Source organism: Lissotriton helveticus, chromosome 3_2 (assembly GCF_964261635.1).
Source record: "Lissotriton helveticus chromosome 3_2, aLisHel1.1, whole genome shotgun sequence".
Taxonomy (NCBI): Eukaryota; Metazoa; Chordata; class Amphibia; order Caudata; family Salamandridae; genus Lissotriton; species Lissotriton helveticus.
Window position 1 is genome coordinate 242,710,553 of NC_136062.1, and position 25,289 is coordinate 242,735,841.

General features: G+C 43.7%; 1 protein-coding gene across 1 annotated transcript in view; it reads right to left on the minus strand.

Annotated features, from left to right (window-relative positions):
• The window catches only part of SCAMP5 (secretory carrier membrane protein 5), a 134,774-nt gene extending 110,936 nt beyond the window's left edge, over window positions 1–23,838 (minus strand). The window contains exons 1-2 of the mRNA XM_078685118.1: window positions 23,719–23,838; window positions 13,080–13,289 (exon numbers count right to left, since the gene is read on the minus strand). The gene's annotated coding sequence lies outside the window, so the exon portion shown is untranslated. The remainder of the gene's footprint in view (window positions 1–13,079; window positions 13,290–23,718) is intronic.
• Between the last annotated feature and the right edge of the window lie 1,451 nt (window positions 23,839–25,289).

Below are 25,289 nucleotides of genomic sequence, written 5' to 3' on the forward strand. Positions count from 1 at the left end.
TCGGTTTAATTTTCAGCCGCAATATTACAATGCTGGCGGTCCGAAATTAAACTGTCCGGTCATTGCCGCTGGATTCTGACAGGCTCAAGGAGGACGTCAGCCAGTTGGAGGCCGGCCCGTAATCCCTTGGGGCAGCCTTACTGCCCTTCGAATTACGATACTCTGTTTCGGGCAGGCTTTCCATGTCGGGGTTTCCGACATGGAAGGCCTGTCTGAGAAAGAGTATGGGTGCCCCGAGCAGGGGCTTCCAGTTGGGGGCCTGTTCACCCCTGCAGCATGTGGTAGGCATGCAGAGGTGCCTGCCACACGGGGCAGGGATGAACACAGACTCAGATTCCTATATGGGAGCTTGTGTCATGGCCGGTTTACGTCTGTAACAAGAGCTCCCATAGAGGAATGGCAGTATGTGACCGAATAGTGTACGGCTGCATTATGATTAGGCGGTTGGGACCGCAAACCTGAGGTTTCTTACGTCCGCCTGACATCGTAATCACCGCCTATGTGTCAGAGTGTGGATTACAGCATGGAGGAGAAAATATTTGAAGATGATTGTGAGACTATATTTTTGCCAAGAGATGGAGACTAAAACAGAACATGCATTCACAAAGTCCATGCATAGACATAGGGGAACAATAGTAATGCAAAAATTGAAGACCATGGACAGTAATATGGTACACCAAGGAAGCTTAATATGCCATTAAAAAAGGGGATCTAGAGTAATGTTCTCTTTGAATTTTTGATCAGGGCCCAAACAAGGGCTTAAAAATGTACTGTCAGAGACGTAATAGGCAAATTCTAACAAAACAATACATTTTCAAATAACTCTGTCAGCCTAGTACTGAACTGTACAACATGAATGCACAGAGAAACAGCGGGGGTATCACATGGCTCTAAATTGTTTACAAAGAGAAATATTAAAGTGCTGCGGAGCCCGATGCTAATCACATGCTGCAGGCTTACACAAGGCTCTTTCACAGCAGTACAGCAACACCAAATTCTTTCAATTCACATTAGTTCTTATGCTGTAGGACTTTGCACAGGGCTGGATTACAGAAATATGCACATTCTATTGACCTCGGAAATTGAAAGGCTGAATCAGCCTCAGCAGATCGACCCTTACCCCTTCCAGTTTACCCAAATCTCTATTTCGCATGAGCTCACTCAAGCCAGTTGTCTTCCTAGTCATGTATGTATGTTTTTAAAATATGTTGTTGAGAGAGAAAGGTTCTCCATAAAGAACAAGTATAGAAGTAAAAAGAAAAAATAAACAAAGAATTAGTTTGCATACTGGTTTGTAAAGAAAAAAGTGCTGCACTGTACCTTGTTTCAAGTCAAGGATGGGTGTGGCCTTCTTCACTCTCCTCTAGGTGGTACAGGAATCTGTTGGAGCCAGAGCTTACCTGCTCTTACCTATTCTTGCTAGTGTGAACCCTGTGATTTCCCCCAGTGTTCCAGTATTGAGCCTCAATGAATGTGTGCCTGTCAGCTGTCGAGAAACCACAATCACGGCTTGGTTACAAGAAACAGCTTTGTACATTACCAGTCCTCCACCCTGTCTGCAGCTTATCATCTATGCTTACAGTGAGAGCGTCTAAATGGCCCACTAATTCAGATGCCTGAGTAAACAGATACTGATATACCCTGTCACCAATCGGGCTCAGCCCATCCCCACTGTCTGTAGTACCTCAAAACAAACCTACCGGAAACCTATTCTTTCGCAGTTAACATGCAGAATTATAGGAGAAAGTAGGAGGCTTCTGTGTGCTATTCCGGCGAGGGGACAGGTACATAAACAAAGTAGAGAGTGATGGGCGGAGTATCCACAACACAAAGTGCAGTGCTATATAAAACTGAAAATAAATTAATAAATGCCTCCTTAAGAAGTAGGCCAGATGATTTCTATATGTTTGAATGTGTAGCGTGCTGCTTTGTTCCGTAGTGTATATGTGGCAAACGAGCTGACCAGCAGCGCCATCTCATATAACAAAATGCTCGGAAGACTAACACGAAAGGGGAAAGTGCAATGCTGTGGTCTTCTGTGCAACTTCAACGAGGGGATGGGTACATAACATTTATTGCAGTCTGCTCACAGGTTATTGACTTCATGCCTTTGGCTTAATCAAGAGTTTCTTGTTCCCTACTTAAAAAAAAGAAGTACAGGCTTTCAGTGTAAAGTCCGCAACGGACAGACAGCAATAATTAAAAAACAGAAAAAAAGGGAAATTGCAACGCTTTTCTGTGCAGCTGTGGCGAGGAAAAGGGTACATAAACAAGGCAGAGAGTGATGGCTGGAGCATCCACAACATGAAGTGCAGTGCTGTATAAAACTGAAAAAAAATTAATAAATACCTAAAACGTAGACTGGACGACTTCTATATATTTGGTTGTGTAGCGTGCTGCTCTCTTCATTAGTGTACGGACAGAAAAGATTTTTTTTTTAACGATCAGCAAAGGGAAAAATGTGAGGCTCTTCTATGCAGCTCCGGCGAGGGAATGGTACATAAACACAGCAGAGACTGAGGGGCGGAAAATAACAATTAAAAAGCAGATGGGGTGGCGGTGCCAATTGAACTCTGCGACTGGCAGAAAGCAATATTTAAAAAAAGAAACAGTTCTCCCAAAGGAAAGATAATGAATGCAAGCATAAGGAACTTGTACTTGACCTGTTGCTCCTCAACCTTGAAGGAAAGTGACGTGTCTGCAAAACAAACAAGTTAGGAGGCAGCAGACAAAAGCAAACCTATGGTAAGTAGCAGGCGGGAAAAGCATGGTATTATTGATTACAGCAGGTCTTACGGACAGCGCATGCGCACTGTAGTCTCGACCTAAAATGTGACTTGTATGGTACAATGGAGTTGAGAGATGGTCAAAGTTCCTCTATTGAGAATACTTTGAGTCTGAGGATTTACATTTTGATTAATATGTTTTTGATCCTAAAGAGAGAGCAGACCTCTTCGATTGCCTGGAAGAAGACTTGGATCAGGCATCAACATCAAAGAGTGTAAAGGACCTGATCAAGCATCCACTGAGTGCAGAACGAAAGACCAAGGATCATGTTGCAAAAAAATGTAATTATAGGTCAGAAAACCATTGGACAAGGACACCTGCAATTTATTGATGGTAGAGTGCCAGAGGCCACCACTGGAGATTAGACCTGCTCAACACCGAATCTCAACAAGAGACATGCTGGGACTCTTCTCGCGCATCATAGATTTGGCCTAAGTAGCCAGATGCAATAATTCAAGGGTCGAGGTGGAGCTCCTGAGAGGATGAGCCCAGCGCGCTATTTGCATATCAGGGAATGTAAATGCAGGCTTAATAATGGAAAGAAGATTGGTGGTCCTCATGAGAATGAACTCCAAATCTGTGGGTTTGTCCAATAGACAAACCCACTGTCCCCAAATGGGGAAGCCCATTTGGGGACCCAAATGAGCTTCCCTTCGGGGACAGCTTTGTTAAATCTCTGGGGAAGTAGTTCTCCACATTCAACACCTTTACCAAGGCACAGAATAACATGAGGCGTGTCTTCGGCACAAGTGTTTTTTGAAGGGATGACAGGAGGGGACTGGCTGTCAACTGAGGTTACTATAGGTCCCTATACTACTCTCTGGAGCCCTGAAACTATGGGAACTATGGTAGAAAGCACTGTTCCAACGCAGATTTCTATCCTCATAGAGAAAGAAGTTCAATGATTTGTGGTGGAAGATCAAGACCTCAAGGTTTGGGATCCCAAGGTGAGCTCCGACACCACAGTTGGTTCTACCCACTTAAGAGCTGGGGGGAGACAGAATTTTCACTCACAATTGGGAAAAGATAACAAGAGACAGGTGGTCGCTGGTAACTGTAGGTGGTTTCAGGATAGAGTTTTGGAGTACATCTGCTCAAAACAAACAAGGGAGCTACTCTTGGATTTGGAAAAGAAAGAACTGATAGACGTAGAAGTTACCCAAATGTTAGAGAAAGGGGCATTGATTCAAGTAGGAGATTTAAAAACATTAAGCAGTATGGGGAGCACAGTTTTTCTTGTAAAAAAGATGGACAATGTTTGGCATCCTGTAATAAATTTGAGGGAGTTGAACAAATTCCTAGTATGCAGGCATTTCAAGATGAAGGGGATCCATCTTCCGAGAGAAAGAGACTGGTTGGTGAAACTGGATTTAAAGGAAGCATATTTTACAATACCTATGGCAAAAGACTTTCAGAAATATTTACGGTTCAGGTGGAGAGATGTCCTATACCAGTTTCTTTGTCTAACCTTAAGTTTATCCTTGGTGGTGAAACGCTATCAGGTCAGTGATTTGTTTTACTTCAGTATCTGTGTTCCAGCAGCTGTGCAAGGCCAGGTTGTGTGAGGCTTAAATGTTATACGGCACTGAAAACTAGTCAGCGCAGTCTCATTAACTGCCCCGTTCTGAAGACGAAAGCACAAGTCTGTTTGTGCGCTCGTAAATCAACTTAGTGGTAGCGGATTGCTGTCTAGATGGCATCCAGCAGCCCTGGTGTTTGCTGTGGCAGATCCCATCAATTTAAAAATAAAAGAAACGGTGGTCACAGAGAGTTAAGTATAACTTCTTCCTTTCTCCCTATTTTGGGGCATTTTATATAATAATGCTTGTTCTAACAAAATTTTTCTTTTCAGATTTACCTTATTTAGGTAAGTAACATTATATTTAGTCATTACAAGCAATTGTAATGACTAAATATAATGTTACTTACCTAAATAAGGTAAATCTGAAAAAATCATACAAGCAATTGTATGGTGTGCGAATTTTACCTTTTCAGGTAAGTTTATTTTATTTATTTCCGCCCTTCCAATTTATGGTTGGGTTCTTATTTTCCTTACTTCCTTCCCTTTTCTTAATAATCTGTCCGCATTTACCATCGCGGAGGTTGCTCCTTGTTTTTACTGATCGAGTTTTTCAGTGTCTCCCTTTTTCTTTTACAAAAAACGCGATCATTTTACTGGCCAAGCCCCCCTTTTTTCTCTCGGAGATTTGTCGCTTATATGCCAAACGGTGATTGGTCTCTTATATGCCCTCTGTAGAAAACGTTACTTTTTTGGGCATTCTTTGCATGCGGACTCGACGCTTACCTCGAGACCTCTGTCTGAAATTAGTCTTGGGAGCTCGAGAGCGCGAGTAATTCCGACGCTTCTTCCAGGTCGCGCTGTGCGTTTCCTTGCCAAAGCACAGTGCAGAGCTAACACACTGTGGCTCCTTCTACACTCGTCTTTTTGGTGACTTGTTTTTCTCTTTGGGACACTAGAAATTAGATATTTGGCATAAACCTTCAATTGAAAGCCTGACTATCTTTTAAATAAATTTGTTACTATAACTCATATATATTTTTACCTTTCTATTTTTAAAAAATGTAACTAAAAGCCTGCCTATCTTTTGATTAAACTCATTATTATAATATATATATTTTTTACCTTTCTATTTGGAATTATTTTAAAGATGACTGAGAAAACTAATGAAACCTGTGAAGCCCCTCTCACAGAGAACTCCCTAATTAATCTTTTTGAAAAACAACTATAGTCCTCCCTAAAGGAGGCAGTTGAGGCGGCATTATTGAAAAGAAAAAGAGATACTCCTCAGGAGGACTCAGTTTCTTCAGACGAGGAAGACCCTCTTCCCAAAAAAGGTGGCAAGGTCTTAAAAAGACCAAACATCTTGAGAATATCGGTAGCCCATGCACTACAAATGAACAAGGTGTCCCAAGCGGCACAAAAGATAGAGTGTCCTCAATGGCGCAAAGACTACAGGTGTCCTTCACAGCACAACTAGACATTGTGTCCCTCGCGGCACAAGAGACGTCATTCATTATGATGAGGACGATTATTTGTCCCCTATTGATGACGTTGATGCTGATGAGTACATTTTTGATCCATCAGAAAAACTTGATGATTTACTGGGTAAAGATTTGAACCAACCCTCCACCTCCTGCTCAATTAAAGACCCCTATGGGGTGGAGATGTTTAACCCCTCAAAACTTACCCACCCTAGAGGTTCCGACTGGTGGCCCCTTGACCACGTAGCTAAATGTATTAAACTTTGGATCAGAAAGCCGCTTGAGAGGGACTCACGGAACCTAATGAAGTCGGAATGCCCGAGACCCTTCCTTGACAACAAAGCAGGCTTGACCCCTATGCTAGACCCAGAGTTATTAACCTTCCTCTTTAAAACTGGAAGAGACCCTCGTAAAGGTCTTGAACGCTGTCTTAAGCAGTGTCAAGATAAACTGCTGGACACGTTAGGCCCTCTGGCCAGAATTCTATACCTTGCAGGGGAATCCTCTATTAATGGTACTCCGGTTGATACCGAACTCTTGAGAGGTTGGAGTCAACGTGCCCTATGCCTCCTCGGAAATGCCAATGCTAGCCTCACATCCGAAAGACGTAGAGGCATTCTGATGAACCCCAAATTGGGGGACCTAGCCAATAAAGATATTGAGGGAGACCCTAATGGACTCCTCTTTGGAGAATTTTTTATCAAAGTTTTTGGGAAATACGTGTCCACCTTCTCTGCTTTTAGCAAAGCTCAGAGTAACATGAAAAGGATGTTTGGAGGTAGACAAATTTTTGGAAGGGCTGACAGAGCAGGACCGTCTGTCAGCCGAGGGTACAACATGTCCTTCTATCAACAGAACCAACGTGGAAGATACTTCAGAGGGAACAACTCCTTCCCTCGTAGAGGACGCAACTACCGCAATCGTGGAGGTGGAAACAACCGTGGAAATGTCCAAGGTCAAGGAAATCAAGGTAACAACCCCTCCTTTTGGTTCTTTCCTCCCAAAGGTAGGTGGAAGGCTTGCTACTTTCAGCCAAAACTGGTTATCGATAACAAACGATGCATGGGTTCTAGAAACTGTGAAAGGTTTCAAGATAGATTTTGTTTCTACCCCTCACCAGACCTCACCTCCCAGAGAACTGATTCTAGACCAAGATCAATCAGCTCTAGTCGACGAAGAGGTTCGTCAAATGCTAGACAAAGGGGCAATTTTCATTGTATCCATTGCTGGCCCCGGCTTTGTGAGCACAATTTTTCTTGTGAAGAAAAAAGACAACGGTTGGCGTCCCGTAATAAATCTAAAGCTTCTGAACTCTTTCCTTGTGTACAGACACTTCAAGATGGAAGGTATCCATCTGCTGAGAGATATTCTCCAAGAGAAGGATGGGCTCATAAAGCTAGATCTCAAAGACGCATACTTTTCTATCCCTATGGATATGGAATCTCAGAAATATCCAAGGTTTGTATGGAAAGGTGTGACCTACCAATTTCGATGTCTTCTCTTTGGCCTTTCCTCGGCTCCTTGGTGTTTCACCAAGATACTGAGACCGGTTGTGGCATCTCTAAGGAGAAGAGGAGTCAGTTTGATTATCTATCTGGACGATATCTTATTGATGTCCCAGAGTCAGGAGAAACTCCTTCTCCACATGAGGTGGACTGTGGAACTCCTAGAGAGTTTAGGTGTCATCATCAATGTAGAAAAATCAGTCATGACTCCTTCACAGAATCTAGAGTTCCTAGGGTTTCAAATAAATACGTCTTTAGCCCTACTACAACTTCCTTTAAAGAAATTGGCCAAATAAAGAAGGAGGACTCCTATGTTTTGTCGAAAGATTTAGTGAGTTTAAGGGAACTAGCAAGAGTAGTGGGTCTCTTGTCATCATCCATCCAAGCGATTTCTCCAGGACCGCTTCACTACAGAGCCCTTCAGAGATTGAAATCCACAGGCCTGGTATTCAGACCACATTCCCCGGTCTCTGGAAGCTCGAGCCGACCTACTTTGGTGGCAGAACAACCTAGACAGTTGGAACGGGAAAGCCATATTCGGGACTACCCCGGACCACATTTTGGAATCCGATGCGAGCAATTTAGGCTGGGGTGCCAGATTAGGGAAGTTGGAAACAGGTGGAAAATGGTCCCAGGAGGAACTAACTTTACATATGGAGTACATGTGGAGTAGTGTGGCTCACTGGTTAGAGGCGGCAGGCCTGAGAGCAGAAGTCAGCCTGGGACCAGGGTTCAATTCCCGACGCGGCAGGGTCGTGGACCTTGGTCAGCGGACTCGATAATTCTCGCTTCGGTGCTTACTCTAATCAGGGGTTCCACTCGGCAACTCTGGGCATTAGCTTGCCTAATCTCCACAACGGCCCCACCAATTCCGGGGATGCCTGGCTCCACTTTGGGGACTCCCAGCAAGGGACCATCCCACAGGGAAAGCCAGGACGGGTTCCCCAGAGTTATACAGCGCCGGGACGCCCCGTTGCTGGGGCAGCTGTGCGCTTTACAAGTATACTACATTTACATTTACATATAAATTGTTTAGAGATGATGGCGAGCCTGAACACTCTTATGAGCTTCAAGTCAATTTTGAAAAACAGTGTAGTTTACCTGATCAAATTAGACAATTTTACAGCCGTCTCCTACATCAACCGTTTGGGAGGAGCGAGGTCTATTTTACTGGCAGATCTAGCCAAGAAAATGTGGTACTTCTGCTGGAGCCAGAAAATAACGCTGAGAGTGGAATTCCTTCTGGGCCATCTAAATACAAGGGCAGATTGGAATTCAAGGTTCCTGAGAGACGCGAGCGACTGGAAATTGAACCCCCTGATTTTCAAGAGAATTCAGGACTTACGGGGTCCATTCAAAGTAGATCTCTTTGCCAGCAGACTGACCTTCCAGATAGATCAATATTTCAGTTGGAGACCAGATCCATTCGCAATTGCTGTGGATGCTCTTCTCCAACCTTGGAACTCTCTCAATTGTTATGCCTTCCCTCCCTTCTCTCTAATCCAGAGAGTTCTTCTGAAAGTCCGTTCAGAACGCTGCCGCATTGTCCTAATTACTCCTTTTTGGATTTCCCAAATTTGGTTCCCAGGTGTGATGTAATTGGCGATGGAAGTTCCTCGTCTTATTCCAGGGAGCTTGGATCTCCTTCAGGGTCCAAAAGGAGACATACACCCTCTTGTTTTAGAAGGAAACATGAACCTTCTTGCCTTGAAGATTTCAGGGGTTCTTCAAGATACTCAGGACTTTCAGGAGAGGCTAAAAGCCTTTTGGATGAGTCACGGGCTCCCGGAACAAGGAGAAGATATACCGTGCTTGGAAAAGATGGTGTAGTTGGTGCTTGGAACGGGATTTGGATCCCGTGTAGGCACCTGTAGTAGATACAGCTAATTTCTTAGCAGACCTTTTTAATTCAGGCCTATGTTATAGAACAGTTAATTGCTATAGATCAGCAATTTCTGCAGGACATTCCTTGTTAAACGATTTTTCTATTGGTACCGATCCCTTGATTCGTAGAGTAATGAAGGGTATAAGACTTAAACGTCCTCCTAAACCCAAATATAGCTCATTGTGGAACGTAAACCTTATTTTTTATCTGTTTTCATCTTGGTCAGACAATAGTTTCCTTACTAGGAAACAGTTATCCATTAAACTAGCTACCTTACTTTGTCTGATTTCTTTTAGGAGAGTATCCGATGTTAAAGCTTTAGAAATATGGAACAGATTTTACTCCCCTGATGGAGTATTGTTCGAAATTTGGAAAAGAACCAAGACCATGTCTGAGAACATTTTTTACCCTTATTTTTTGGATTCTCCAAAACTATGTGTTAGTTGTATGAAAGTATACGAACAGAAAATGAGTATTTTTAGACCTTGCAATGAGAAGCAATTGTTAATTTTTTTTGTTAAACCTTATAAGGCGGTCTCTTCTGCAACAATTTCTAGGTGGGTAAGAACTGCTATGTTTGAAGCTGGGATAGATTTGTCCAAGTTTGGCGCACACTCCTCTCGTGGCGCTATGGCTAGTAAAGTATTTTGGGGTGGGGGATCCCTTTCTGATATCCTAAAAGCAGCAGATTGGTCAAATGCATCAACTTTTGTTAAATGTTATCTTAAACCTGTCAAACACGTAAGCAATGTTGCATTGAAAAGCTTTGAACTTTCATAATGTAGCCTCCGGTCTTGTAATGAAATGACGATTCTCCAATTATCATAGAGAGAGAATCTTGATTTCATTAAAGACAACGGAGGCTGAAATTATCCCTCCCACCACTCCCTGGTGGATATTTATTTAATATGTCTTTATTAATGTCTTTGCATTTAATACTTTGTACCTTCCGGGATAAAGTACTACCATTTAGTCTTTCTTTTCAGATTCTGCTTCTTTATAATCCTTTAACAAGATGGAAGAAGTTGAAGCTACAGTCTTTTTTTCGCAGCTCAAAGAGGATGTTATTTGGTTGCTATGGCACTTGTCTATGCTGTGTGGAATGTTTTATTTATGATGTAACTGTTACACTTTAAAGGGCTGCATATCTTGAGCAGCAATAAAAGTTATTGCATAATTTCAGCCTCCGTTGTCTTTAATGAAATCAAGATTCTCTCTGAATGATAATTTGAGAATCGTCATTCTAGGGTGCACCTTTCCAGGAAGTTTACAACTGGTGGACATTACGGTTTGCGATGCGAAGTCATATAAAACTTTTACCTACATTGGAATATTATGCAGTTTCTTTGCAGCACAGTTATATGCAAATCCCAATTTAAAGAGACAACGGTGTCTACTTTATTTTTGTGAATTGATTATTTTAGTTGGTTGTTTTTACAAATAACACTGTAGACGACGGTGACTACTTTCATTATGTTAGTTATTTGTTTTATTGTTACGTATTACCATTGAATTGGAACTTAGTGCTTTGTTGTGAAACCTTGGGGTGAAGTATATAGTGGATGAGTCATGCATGACTGGAAAGTCAGGTCTATTAGCGGGTAATCGTTAAATCAGCAAACATTTGAGTGGTCTTGCGCAGTATACCATGTTGCAACCGGTTTTTCCACCACCTACATTTTTAGCAAAGCCAAATGACCCTGTCATGCCATTGAAGATTGGCGTGAAGCGTTTAAACGCATTTAGAGGCAATAGGTGGTAAGGTATTCACGGCAAACAGGAAAGTGACTATGCTAAAACATACTCTCGGAGTTGAGGGCAGAAAAGTGTTGCAAGGTAAGTGTAGTTGAGTAAAGGCACATATGTATTTCTCGTGCATAGGTTGTGAATGAGTCTGTGGGTCAGTATGTGGCAGAGTTACGTAATTTTGCCACTGCATGCATATTTAAAGAAAAGCAGTATTAAATAATAAGGGATCAATTAATCAATCTTACAAACACAAAAATGCAACATTAATTGCATGGGGTGAAAAAGCCATTGCTTAATAAAGCTATAATGGAGGCTAAACGGGTAGAAAATACCTCCAAGTATGCTGAACAGTCGAAATCTCAAGAGAGTGTATGCAAAATAAAATAATCAGGATGTAAGGTCTAAAGAGGAAGGAAAGAAACAGGATTATAATGAGAGTAATAGGTAATCGTGTTATAGATGTAGAAGTTTGAAACACATTGCCTCATCTAATAACTGCCCGGCTGTAAGAGTGAAATGTTATAAATGTCAGAGGGTAGGGCATAGTACATGGATATGTAGAAATGGAGGAGTAGGTGGATATAGAACAACTTCTGTCAATGTAATACACCATGACAGCAACAGTAGGAAAAGTAATGAAAATGTATCCGTTTTCTGAAGACGATGTAGAAGTTTTGATGATATAAGATGTGGTAAACACAGTGGATGGGAAGTCTATGGGAGCTAATGATTAATATCACCCACCAAAATGTCAAGTGAATATAGGTGGTATGAATATGTGGATGTGGGCCCATTCATGCTCCTCTTGTGCACTGATTAACAAAGAAATGTGGGAGAAATTAGGATGTGTAAATTTGAGTAAAACCCACATTGAACCAGAAGAGTATTGTAGTGGCAAATTACCTATTATTGGTTACTTCCAAACTAAAGTAGACAGTGTACGTGGTTGAAAAGGGAGGCTTTTGCATGGATGAAAGAATCAACGTTCACTTGGGACAATGTTAGATCCCAATGGAGTAGAACATGTTATGCTTACAGGGAACATTGCGGTGAACACATGGGCACGTATGTTGCCGAAATTATTTGGTAAGAAACTTGGGTGTTTAAAAAAAGTGTACTCATAAAATAATCTGACTTAGTGAGCTCCTTTGAGAAAAGAGCTTGAAAAAGACTATGTAAAGGTCATATAATTGTACCACATTGGTTGAGTCCAATAGTTATACTCCGCAAGCCGAATGGAAAGATCAGGATGTGTGGACTTGAGGGATTTAAACAAAAACATTTGGTTGGCTCGCCACCCATTACCGAATATGAGAGAGTTACTGTCTGGGATAACCAAAGGTCAATATTTTGCGACAACTGATTTGTTCAGTGGGTTACACAATGGTTATCATCATCTTACCTAATTTAAACAGGTAGAAGGAGCAGCTAGGTCATAGATGACTGCACCACCAGAACTAGTCACTTAGTTGTAAGAAGTATTGCCCACCTCAAATGGTCTGCTGCTTAAAGACCATAAAGAAAACTATGTTAATTAGTTGTGTGAGAGGCAATATATGGATACAGGCAGTATGGTACACAAAAACACATCAATAAAAAGCATATACAAATAGATGTTTTCTGTTCTTTTTTTTTTTAATTTTCAGGTGTGCTTCATATGTTAGAACCAGCGAATACGTTTCGCCCAAACATGGGCTTCTTCAGGACAAGAGCGTGGAGGAATGTCATATTTCCTCAAACGCTGGGTCAAGAAAGATTAAGACGAGTCCTAGAGCTCATATGAGAAGCTCTTGGTAGAACATTGTCTAAAGAAGATGAGGGTTACGGTGTACTTCAAATGGTATTCGCCGTGCATGTACGAGGAGCCATGTCCGGGACGCCACGCTCTACCAAGAGCTTCCCCTATGCGCTCTAGGACTCATTTTAATCTTTCGATTTAATATTGCTGTTTCATTAACTCTGGTTAAATATACACACACATATACATATATATTATATATAGCACATTTTGTGCATGTGTATTTCGGACAAAAGAGGTACGTAAATACAAAAATATTTAAATCCAAGGAATGCATCAAGTCTACCCAGGTCCCAGTGCACCCACTGCTGCCCTCAGTGCCCAAACCCAGCCAGAATGCTTGTGTACCTACCGAAAACAACCCGTAAAGTTGTGATGAGTCCGCCAATTTCAGGATACACTTTACAACAGTTTGTCGACTGGAAGTTGGGGTAAAGTGCTGCACTTTATTGCCGCCAGCTATTGGAGATGGTGCAGTTGGTTTCCTGGGAGGGGTAAGCTGGCTTTAAGACAGAACTGGTGGTGTTCAAGTGCTCTAGGGCCTGAGTTTTCCAGCCTTTACCTGCAAGGAACAAGAGAGCAGTGTGATTGGTCAATCCATATCATTAGGGGATCATTTTCCACATCAGAGGCCTTGTCTCAAGGACTATCTAAAATTTTGTGCAAAATCTGATCACAGTTGTTGTAGTTCAGAGACAAGTGTAGAGGATGGTGAGGAACTGAAAGCTCGAGCATGAAGCCTGGCTCTGACTCAGCTGGATGTGCTGCTGGAACCTCGAGCTCATAGCAAGCTGAGCTTTACGTGACTTCTGCCTGCCTGCCTTCCTCTACCATGGATGTGGCAATACGGTCAGAGCTGCTCAACTGACTGTGGAACAGGGTTTCAGTTCCGGCATCACTCAATATCCTGTGATTCTGGGAAAATCCCTTAATCTCCCCATGCCGAAGGAAAGACTAATAGAAACCCATTTATTGGCGGATTTGTACGCAGTTAAACCAGAAAACCGGGATGCATTTCGGATTTCCCGCTTAAACTGTGTTATCAGGCAAATGATTTATTACATTAAAACTCTTTTTTCATAATTATCACGTATGAAAGCACTTACAAATATATGAGTTCATACTTCCAGCTATACAAAAATAACATTGTTAATAAGTATTTCTCAGTGTAGTGATATAATGTGCCCTATTAGTATCAAAACAATAGTTTTTTTTTAATTCAAGAGATTATAATATTTTTATGTGAAGTTTGTTTTATTAGGGACATAAATAATTTCAGGGCTCACCTCGTGCATGGACTCTAAGATCAGAGTCACAGCCTTGACTTGGCACTTCTTGTTAATTTGTTGGCTCTGGCGCCTCTAGCCAAGTTACCAAGATATGGCTGTACCATAATTGCTTTGCATCTGTTAATGCTGTAAAAGGGTCGCCTTTACATAGAAATGACGTGGCTTGGATGGCAGCGGCAGCGGCAATGGCTGCCTGAACGCGTCGCTCGGCTCATAGAGGAGCGATTAAGGGCGAGTTCGGGAGAAAAACATAGAGACATTTCAAGACAGAAATACCAGGCTCCAGCTCACCTTATCATGCGGCTCATAATGGTGCTACATTTCCTGCTCTAGACCCTCAAGAGACGTGGTTTTCAGCATCGACCACAGAGACTCACGGCCCTAGGACATGTAGCCTCAAGATGACAGGCCGCCAGTAACGTCACTGCCTCAATCGCTGCACCGACAGCCTTCTGGATGCCCGGTTTGCTGTCGTTTTCCAACAAAGTCTCGGCGCTACAAGAGGTGGGTGCCTTGCGACGTGAGATACAATTGTTGTGGGTGGAACATCTTCCAATCTTGCGGACCTACGAACTTAGACGCCGAGATGCCTGATCTGTTAATGGCGGCGGTCACGCACTAATGGTAGATATCACTCTGCATTGATACCTGCGCTTTGGAAGGAGCGATCAACACGGTAGAGCGCAAAAATCTCCGCTTTTATACCCTCACCCTCGCCTGTCTCACAAGTGTTGCGGAGTACTGTGCAAACAATAATCAAGCAAGTGGTTGACCGAACAAATATGCCTTAGGTTACCAGCCACAAAATGGTGGCGCCAGCAAACCTGCGCTACTTCCCTCTAACCCCCTCACGGAGTGTACCTCTGGAGGAAGCGATCTCGCCACAAGTTACACCTAGCTGGCTCTTTGTACTGCCCCTGATCCACCACTGGTGTATATGCGATGTGAAAGGATAGATAATAGCGCACGACTGAGTGAATCCTAATGCCTCATGCTTCAACCACAAGATGGAGGCGCCGACAGACCCGCGATGCAACTAGCCGGCTCCTGAGCTGCACCTGACCGCCCACTGGCATATAGGCGATGTGAAAGCACAGTAAATACGCCGCTAGTTGCCTCACAGCCTCACAAATGATCACACAGCTTTTCATGTCACACGCTACACGCCTGAAGTGGCGACGTCACCATACTTACTCTGTCCTTCGCCTCACTAGATAATTCACTGAAGGAAGCCACGGACGTAATCGGCATTGCAGCCCGACACAGGTGCCCCTCTCTGCCTCTCTCAACTTGCCGCAACTTCCTTAAAACTCCATCCTACCTACTTAGAGACTCCATCCTACCAGTGCTGCGGCAGCCATAAGGTCTCCATTCCCTGCAAAAAGTCAACCTGTATACTTTGCTGCCAACCTGCCAATCGGTCTCTCGCTGCACCTTCATCTAAGTTTGGGGGGTTGCGACCTTTTTCGAGATCTCCAATAGAGTCTCCGTTGATGTCACCACCTGGATCTGGAAATTCCCGCAGGCAATCCATCCGCAACTTGCCACTCCTCTCATTAGTGTTGAAACCCTCTCCTGCACTGTGGTCCTATACTCCTGCTTACATCTATTGCGTGGAAGCTTGGAGCGTAGTGTGATCTTAAGGATCTTATACTGACGACAAGAGAGAACAGGAAACACGAAGGAGCAAAGGAAGTTATAATGAGAACACCAACAACCTCCTACATATTAGAGCCTGAAACATTAACACCTCCTCGCATGCACCTCAACTCTGCCTGACAATGGCGGACAGGGAAAGCAGAACAAACAACAAGAAGTGCGACCAGAACCGACACTATCAGAGTCTCCAATCAAAGCCAGGTCAGACCTAACCAGTACAATAGACATGATCTTAAAAAAGTTCGCGGAAGTACATGGCTTAGTTAAATTGACAAAAGCCAATACGGATACCATGTAACTGGAGCTCACAGCAATCAGGCCGGATATGAGCACTATGAACAAGAGCATCTGCGAGGCGGAGCAACGCCTAAGCGACGTGGAAGACAGGACCTCCCAATCCTCTAAAATCATAAAACATCTTCAGAGCACTACTAATTATCTCAAGAAACAAAACGCTGAATTGGAAGATCGTAACAGGAGAGAGAATGTACGTATCTTCGGCGTTCTGGAGAATTCGGAGCAAGATGCAGGATCCTGCGTCTCTTTTCTTGAGGCCTGGATACAGATGATCACAGGGATTACCTTCCAACATGGCCTGGAGCTTGACAGAGCACATAGAATACCAACGTTCAATGCTCAGGGGAGGGAAGGCCCCCGTCCCTTGATCTGGTAGCCACTCCGCTACCAACACGTTGAGGCCATCTTACAGTTCGCCAGGAAAAACCATCACGTAACCTGGGATGGTCAACGCATAACATTCACTCAAAACTACTCCAAAGAGACCATTGAAACGAGGAAAGGTTTCCTTCAATTGAGAGATAAGCTGAGGGCGAAAGACATCCAATTTTCCTTTGCAGGCCCATCGAAATTCAAAATCATCGAAAATGGCAGACCACACCTTTTCTGAAGCCCTCGAGACCTTGCACGCAATTTAGAAGATTCTCCCTCTCAGAGCATGGACCTGACCAGCGGATCATCCAACAAGAGGAAAACTGAAATCCTCGACTCTTATCTCTTGAACTGCCTGACCAAAATGCTCCACTGGTATTGCTGTTCTACCTTTCTTTTTCAGCCTCATGGCTCCCTTCTAGCCAGATGACTCTCTATTCTATTTCTTGCTGACAAAAAGTTATCTACTGTCAAGCCGGCCTTACGCCACTATATGTCCCCACCTAGGGAAGTTTGCCAGAGCGCTTTTGACTCTGTGTTTTGGTAGTTATGTTTCTCCACTACACTCTCACCATTCACCGAGTTAGAACCTGTCCAAGCACGTATTAAGAAGTAAAATATCTCATGTGCTTATAGTCACATATGTTTTTCTATGGTTACTGCACTTAAGTTGAGATGTAGTTCTTAACTCAGGACTCTCCCGTAGAGTCAATGTTCCATCTAATCTCTCTGTGTTGCCTTTAGACAGTACTGCCGTCGCAGCTCCTGTCTTCGAATCTTTCAGGGGGGAAGGGGGTGGGGGAGTAAAGGTTGTGGGGGAGAACGGGGGTAAATGTAACTGTGGCTGTTTCCCTTATGTTTATTTGCAGTTGTATATGTTTTGCTGACAGTACCTCCATTGTAGTACCACTCGTGTCATGCACTGCGTGCGGGCTCTAATACAGACATCGCTTGTGTCCATGTATGAAAGAAGTTCCACAATTCATTAGTTCCACTCCTTGCTGCGGCTACCTTATGGTACTGCACATTCGAAATCACCGTCTACCCGACTATACTTGTCACTATGTTATCCACTCTCTTAGCGATCACCACCCTTTAGATGGCCCAGCCTAAACCCTTGTCAGGAAATCTTAACAGTTTCTCTAAACATCAAGGGCCTCAACCATCCAGTGAAGCACAGAAAGGTCTTTGAATATTTCGCAAAATCAAAAGGGGATGTCATCCTACTTCAAGAGACTAAGCTCTCAGAGGAAGATACTGTTTCATAAATCCAAACTGGGTCTTGCACACTCTATGCTCCTCGGCCATCCACAAGAAAAGAGGGGTGATTACCATGATCTCAAAAAAAAAAAAATCAAACATCTCCATTGTCTCACATTCTCATGACGCAGATGGTAGGCTATTAATTACCCACATGATGAGACGAGGACCCCATTCACGTGGTGAACATATATGGTCCTAACTCGGACGATCCTGACTTTTGGGAATCTGTCTCAGCCTCCATTGAAAACATCCTGCAAGATGAGCTCTTGATAATAGCTGGCGACTTCAACCTCCCGTTAGACTCCCTAATAGACCGTCAGTCCAAATGCACATACCAACCTTCCCGCTCTCACGAGTCGCTCAAACGCATGTGCTCTAAATTTAACCTAAGCGATTCTTGGCGCCTCCAACACCCTGATGGGAGGGATTACACATTTTATTCGGGCCCACATAATTCTTACTCCAGGGTTGATTATATTCTAATTTCCAGTCCCTTCACTTACCTCATAGAAGAAACGGACATAGTATCCAAACTAGTTTCTGACCATTCATGCATCAGAACCAAACTTGCAGGCTCTCATTCTATACTACCCCCAAAACGCTGGCGTTTCAATGAGGAAATACTATCAAACTCCGAGAACAAAAAGGCAATGGAGGATGCTATTAGGGACTATATCACAATTAATGACTCCCCAGACACGAAAACCTCCGTAGTTTGGGACGATCTTAAAGCTACAATCAGTGGCGTCATTATTGGCATCAGAGCGCAGACCAACAAACAATTAAACACGGAACTTATTGCCCTTGAAAAAGATATCAAGGCTCTGGAAATCGCCCACTCAGCTCACTTAGACAACCAATCGTATCTGGATCAACTTATCAAAAAAAAGTACGAATATAACGCAATTGTGAGTAGACGCGCCGGTGTATGGATTAATACATTTAAAGAGCTTAAATTATGCGAGGGGAACAGAGCTGGAAAACTACTTGCGTCTCATCTCAAACATAGACAGAAACAGCTCACCATAACTGCGATTAAAGACTCCACTAATAATACTCACACCAAAACAAGACATTTTAGCTTCCTTTCAAGGCCTTCTATGAGGACCTCTACAAAAACAAACTGACGTGTGAGCCGGAGGCATGTGCTAAATATCTTGATGATCTCAACCTCCCCAAACTCTCAGAAGTTGACAGTTTTACATTAGGGTCCCCATTCACTGACATAGAAATTTCTTCCTCTATCAAGTCCCTCAAATGCAATAAAGCCCCCGTCCCAGATGGCTTTTCAGCGAGCTTTTATAAAGCATTTGATAAAGCTCTTAGTCCCATCTTACTAAAACTATTTAACTCGATTGCCGTAAAAGGATGTGTCTCTGAGTCAATGGGTGAAGCCACTATATTTGTTATCCCGAAGGAGGGTAAAGACCCCCTCTTAACCAAAAACTATCTACCTATCTCACTCATAAACCTGGATTGCAAACTGTATGCAAAAATCTTAGCCAACAGACTCAATGCTATCCTCCCACAACTGATCAGCAATTCTCAAGTAGGCTTTCTGAAATACTGAATGTCCAACGATAACACAAGACTATTATGCCATATCCTAGAGAAAGCTAAAATAACACCCTCTCCCTCTGTTGCCATCACCCTGGACGCGGAAAAAGTGTGCGATAGGGTGTCTTGGTCCTTTTTAAAACAATGTATGCAAGCTTTCAACCTGGGGAAGCCCTACATTGACATGGTATTGGCCCTATACTCTTCTCCATCTGCCCGGATTGCCATTAATGGCACCCTCTCTGACCCATTTCGATTAGAACTAGGCACCAGGCTGGGCTGCCCCCCCTCGCCAGCACTGTTTCTCCTAGCCCTTGAACCCCTCCTTACGGATATAAAGCAAAACGAAAACATTACGGGAGTGGACTTCGGGGACGAGCGGGTGAAACTGGCAGCATATGCGGACGACATTTTGGTGATTACAGAGAACCCAGACACATCTATTGAGGCTCTCATGACCACCATAGAGAGATACTCTACGCATTCGGGATACAAATTGAACTGGGACAAATCAGAGGTTAGGCCCTTAAACATCTTTGGCACGAGAGACATGCTGGGCAACTCCGGTCTCTCATGGCAGACAGGCTTTATTAAATACTTAGGTATTGAATGTGGAAGCACCCTTATGGAGACTCTACAACGCAACAAATCCATCACATTAAAAAAAATTAAATCACAACTGGACAGCTGGTCACCCCGCTTCATAACTTGGTGGGGAAGGTTTGAAACCATCAAAATGATGATTTCCCCTCTAGTAATTTACCTTATTACTATGCTACCCCTTGTCTTGTCCCAGGACTTTCACCACAAATTAGACACACTACTCTTTAAATTCCTATGGAAGGGGAAGAAGGCTAGGATCAGTATGAAAAAACTCTGCATAGACAAATCTTTAGGAGGGGAGGGGTCAACTTAGCAGACTTCAAATTGTACCAGACGGCTTTCCTTGCCAAACAAGGTTCCTATTGGCTATCACCTCCGGCTAACTACACCCCTGTGTGGCTGGCCGTAGAGAGAGCCCTCTTTAGAAACCTTGCTCCAGCGACCGCTCCAACAGCTAATCCTACCACGGCCTCTTGCTCAAAATCCATCTTTCAAAATACGAAAACCGTCATGTTGAAAATTGATAAACTCTTAGAAATAAGCCTACGACGTTCTAACTGGGAATCCTTGTGGCATAATCACACATTACTCTACAAAGGAAAACCGCTACACAATTAAGTATGGATTAAAAAGGGTATCTTCTTTCCACACCAACTGTTTGGTGACTCTAACCCCCTCCTCTTACCCCCTCTCCTATAAAGAACTCCAATCCAAAGATGGCCTCGACACATTGGAGTTTTACAACTTTTTGAGTATTAAGGCAGCGATCTCCAGAGCAAAATTAGCCTCAAAGCCTCCCTCTCTCTCGAAATCTCTTTCTGCACTCAATAGACTTGGCCACCAAGTGTCCAGGCTATATAAACTACTACGACCGCAACACTCTAATCTCAATAAACATCTCACCCAGTTCTGGGAATCTCACGCCTCTTTACCAATTTCAGATTTTGACTGGTCCAAAACCTGGGAATCCACCAAGAGACATAAAATAAGCCCTACACTCTCCCAGACGAAGTATTGGCTTCTCCATAAAGCCTTCTGGACTCCGGCGCGTCTTTTCTCACACAACATTAGTGAAAATGCAACGTGCTGGAATTGTGAGGACAAAGAGGGAGACTTAGAACAGCTCTCATTTCAGTGTGTATGTGTAGTGCTCTTTTGGGACAGGGTATTCGCCTTTATCTTTAACATTTTCCATTCCTCCCCTCCCAGGGAACTATCCACCTTAGTCTAAGGCTTCCTCAGAGCGGATTCCCTCACCAATAGTGATGAGGCCCTACTAGACTTACTCCTCACTGCCGCAGTGAAGATTGTTCTCAATAACTGGAAAGACACACGCAAAGCTTCTTTCAGCTGCTGGTTAAATTGGGTTACCAACTTAAGAGGGGCTGATAATATTTCACTTCAAAACACGCCGTGGCGTCCTCCTCATAGACAAACGTGGGCCACTCTTGATAACTACTTTAGCGTACACAAACCAACTTGAACCCTCCACCCTACACTTCTACTCCGGCTCAGCATAACCCTACTCAATCTACCCAAGCTAGACCAACAACTCCACGACTTCAGAGAAAACATTCATCTGCAGATAACTGACCTTGGGTTGATACTACATAGGTACCGTTTACAATTGAAGTTATGCACTTTTGCCTTTCTGTTTGACTCATGATGTCTTGTGATCTCCTAATGCTCCTCATCGCTCATGCATTCTTTATGTTTGTTTTGTAATCACTGCCAATTTTTACTGTACCCACCATTGGACCTTATGTTTTCGTATCATCTATGTATGTCTTTTATAATTTTGGAAACAACCAATAAAAACTTTTGAATATAAAAAAGAAATGACGGCCCAACTTGACGTTTCACTCCAAACTAAGGGGCAGATTTACAAGAAACAGCTGCATCTCTGCGTTAAAGCAGAGATGCGTCAAGTTTCCATGCGCCAGGCAAAAAAACCTTGCGCCACCATGGATGCTTCTTATTTACAATACGGCGCTCCATGGCACAAGAAGTGACAGATGCGTCAGAATTTCAGACATCTGTTGGAGCAAAAGGAACGCATTGCTGGAGTCATGTCGCTAGCACATTGCAACTCCAGCAATGCATAGGGAGGCCCATACCCAATACACTGTGGCACTCCTTACCCCTGCTCCAAGCAGATGTAAGGTTTTGACGCAGTGGAGTCCTAGAAGTGGCGCAGTGAAATTTCACTTTGTCACTTCTACATGTCTTTCCTACTTTTCCACTGAATGCCCACCTTGTATACATAATACCCGACTCCGGTAGAATGTGACGCAGGGCTTTACAACGGGACGCATCTCCCTAGATGTGTCACATTGTAAGTGGGCCGCAACATGGCATATTGTTTGCGCCGCAGCTGCGTCACAAAAAGTGACACAACGGCGGTGCAAAAGTCTCGCAAGGGGTTAGTAACTCCTCGCTTATGTGTGGGGTGTAAAAAATGTAGTGATGGGGCGGGCCATGATTACATACAGCATGGGGATATTGGAGCATCATATGATGAATTATGTTGGAAGTAGAAAGGAAAATGAGTTGCTTTGCCAAATACCTGTCAGTGCTTACCATAGATGGTCCACCTACCTTCAATGAGTGACTAGGAGCAAGATAGCGAGAAGCACTGCGACATACCACACACAACTACATGTGGAGCATCCTCCTCACAAATGCCCATAAGTACAAATTTGTCTTCACAATCCGTTCCCACACACTCAGCAGGGTGATGCATGCCACGCAGAATGACGGTCGTATCAAATATCATGTACTGGTAGGAAATTCTTTGGTGATGGGTTAGCAGAAGTTAAACTATTGTTAACACTTCACAATGTTTTAATTAAGTGAGGAACAAAGAAGATCCGGAATAACCCACACTGAAATGTTAAGGGGGACGAGGCATGGGCAACTGAGTTTCAATTGAGACAAATACCGACGAAAAATGAATCTTAGTGTACACAGTGTCCAAACCTTAAAATATCCTAGTGAAACAAACATTATAGCTGATTGCACCAGTGATCATTTACACATTACATATGCCTACCCTGCTCTTTCCTGACAAGTTCTTCCGATCCATAACTAAACCAACCTCAACTTTCTATGAACGGAAACCAGCCTAATCTTAATTACACCAAACTCTGCGCCGGCAGACGATACAAATCCACTGACGTCCAGCCTCGGATTCTCAATGCAAGAAGTGAATAAACTTAAGTCATAATATACAATATTCTTTCTTGTTTTCCTTCCACGCGTTTTGCTCTAATGTTTTCAACTTGCAAGAGTTTATATTTTCGTGTACTTGATTATTATTCTTTATGCCATCTGTATTATCGACTGAAAACGTTTGAAGTAGAAAACTACACAATGAAGCATGATTCCTAGATTGATGTGTGTGCCATGAAGCGGTAGATTATTTTTTTCTCCCAATGAAAACGCTTGGTTTCCAAAACTCATGCCATAAATGTCTTGTTGGTTTTCAATACACGTGAAGGTACTGTTGTGAACCCTGTGCCTCAGCGCTGCCCACATCTAAGTCACAAGCAGTTAAGGTCCACGCCGAGCTACGTGGGTGCAATTTCTGAATGAAGCACTGCGCGGATTAGTGGTAGTTTCGGGGTCAACTGAGCTCCAGCCAAAGGAATATAGGGCATGATGGTGCCCGAGAGGACGCCCACATTTTCTAGGGTTTACGAGCAAAAAAGGGGCCGTGCAGCAGTGATGATCGATCCGTTTACCGCGCAAGGGCACACGCTGGGATCTAGTCTAGGCCCGAGAGGGGACCTACAGAGCTGCCATCTGGAGAAAGCAGCAGGGTGGTGGGATGGAGGGGCGCCGGTTGTGCAATCGCGCTCATGACTCACGGCAGCGTCTTGAGTGGCCGTCGCACAGCTGAAAATGACGCTGGGTAGTGAATGAGCCCTGCCAGTAGAACCGTCCACTTACCAGCACCGATCCGTAAACAAGGGTCACTCAGGTCTTGCGGGCGCCGGCTCACGGACCAGCAGAGTCAGTAAGCATCTTGGTCTGACGTCACTGGAGCACGCCCACGGACGGGAGGCTGCGTATGCCGCAGCTACATAAGATTGCTAGCGGGCATGTCATTGTCTGAGCTCCACAGCCAATCAGGGAGTGTAAAAACGTTACGCCAGCCTATCCTAAGCCGCGATACAGTGTCCGCGCCCCCACATTCGGACAGCTGATATGACTTCCCACGGCAAACCTCAAAATAACAATTTCCCCAACCAATCCAAGGTCACCGCAATTTCCCAATATTAATAGGTCATGCGGGCCACTCTACCTAGTGGCTTGGCGAGCCCCCGAGTGCCACGATTCCTGTCCTTGCCTGAGGAAATGACGGCAGAAAATGTACCGGGTCCGTAAAAGGTGTAGCGAAGGCAAAGTATTCTAGTCTCCGTTATTATACATGGTTATTTCGTACATGTGGTCACATTGGCTATCAGTGTGCCCCTTTGAAATACTGAACATAGATAAGCGCATTTGCTGAGCTGACAGCCTCTCCGAGACCAGGTCACAGAAGGAGGGGTCTACGCCCTTACAGGGATCAGTAATGGGGGCGGGGGGCATTAAGGGAACTCGGAGGTTCTTAAGGGGCCTTTCGGGGCATCGCCTGCAGCACGTTTCTGTACCACAAAGGGGGCATTATAGTGGAGTTGCTCGCGCTCCACCCAGATCACACTAACGTTTAAGCAGTGCTTAATTTGTGCCAGTGGTTGTTGGGAAGACCCACTGGCACTTATTTTTGGGGACCCACAGTTGTTTTTCCTCATGAGACATTTACTGAGAACAAGAAAGGGAAACGCACAAAAGGAAAAAAGAAGAATGAACAGAACTATGATAAAACTATCACAAAGGAACATAGCAGGCACTAGTAAGAGTGAAATAAAGAGGCAGGGAGTGTCCTGTGTTGGAAAAGAGTTATGAGGTGGGATCAAGACTGTAGCCTTGATATTCGATTTGCCGATATTTAATAGCACCAGTTGCAGGCTTCTGACCACTGCTTTGGCACCTGCATTCATGCTTTCACAAATTAAGCATTGCTTCTCGGCTAGGGTGGGCTATTGTAAAAAATTGGGTTACTGGTTGAAGGGGTGAAACCCTTCTCAAGTATCAACCACAATTCTTCTCAGGGTGAAGTCACAAGCAACCCTAAATGACCATGTGCTCAACCATCAGGTAGTTTGGCAAAGAGCAGATCGGCTTAACTCAGAGGCAATATGTAAATTATTTGTGCAATACTTCAAACAGCAACACAGTGACAACACACCACAAAAGCACCCCACAAGAAGTGTAAAACAATAGAGTAATTTTAAATAAATAAAACAAGACATAAAAACAATCAGTAGAACGAGAGCTATGCAGGTTTAACATTTTTAGTAGAAACGAAACACCCCCAAAAAGCAGAAAGGGTCAACTGGATATCTGGTCGCTCTGGACCAAGACAAAGTCACACGTTCAGACCGATCATGATAGAGCGCAGGCCAGATACAGGACCC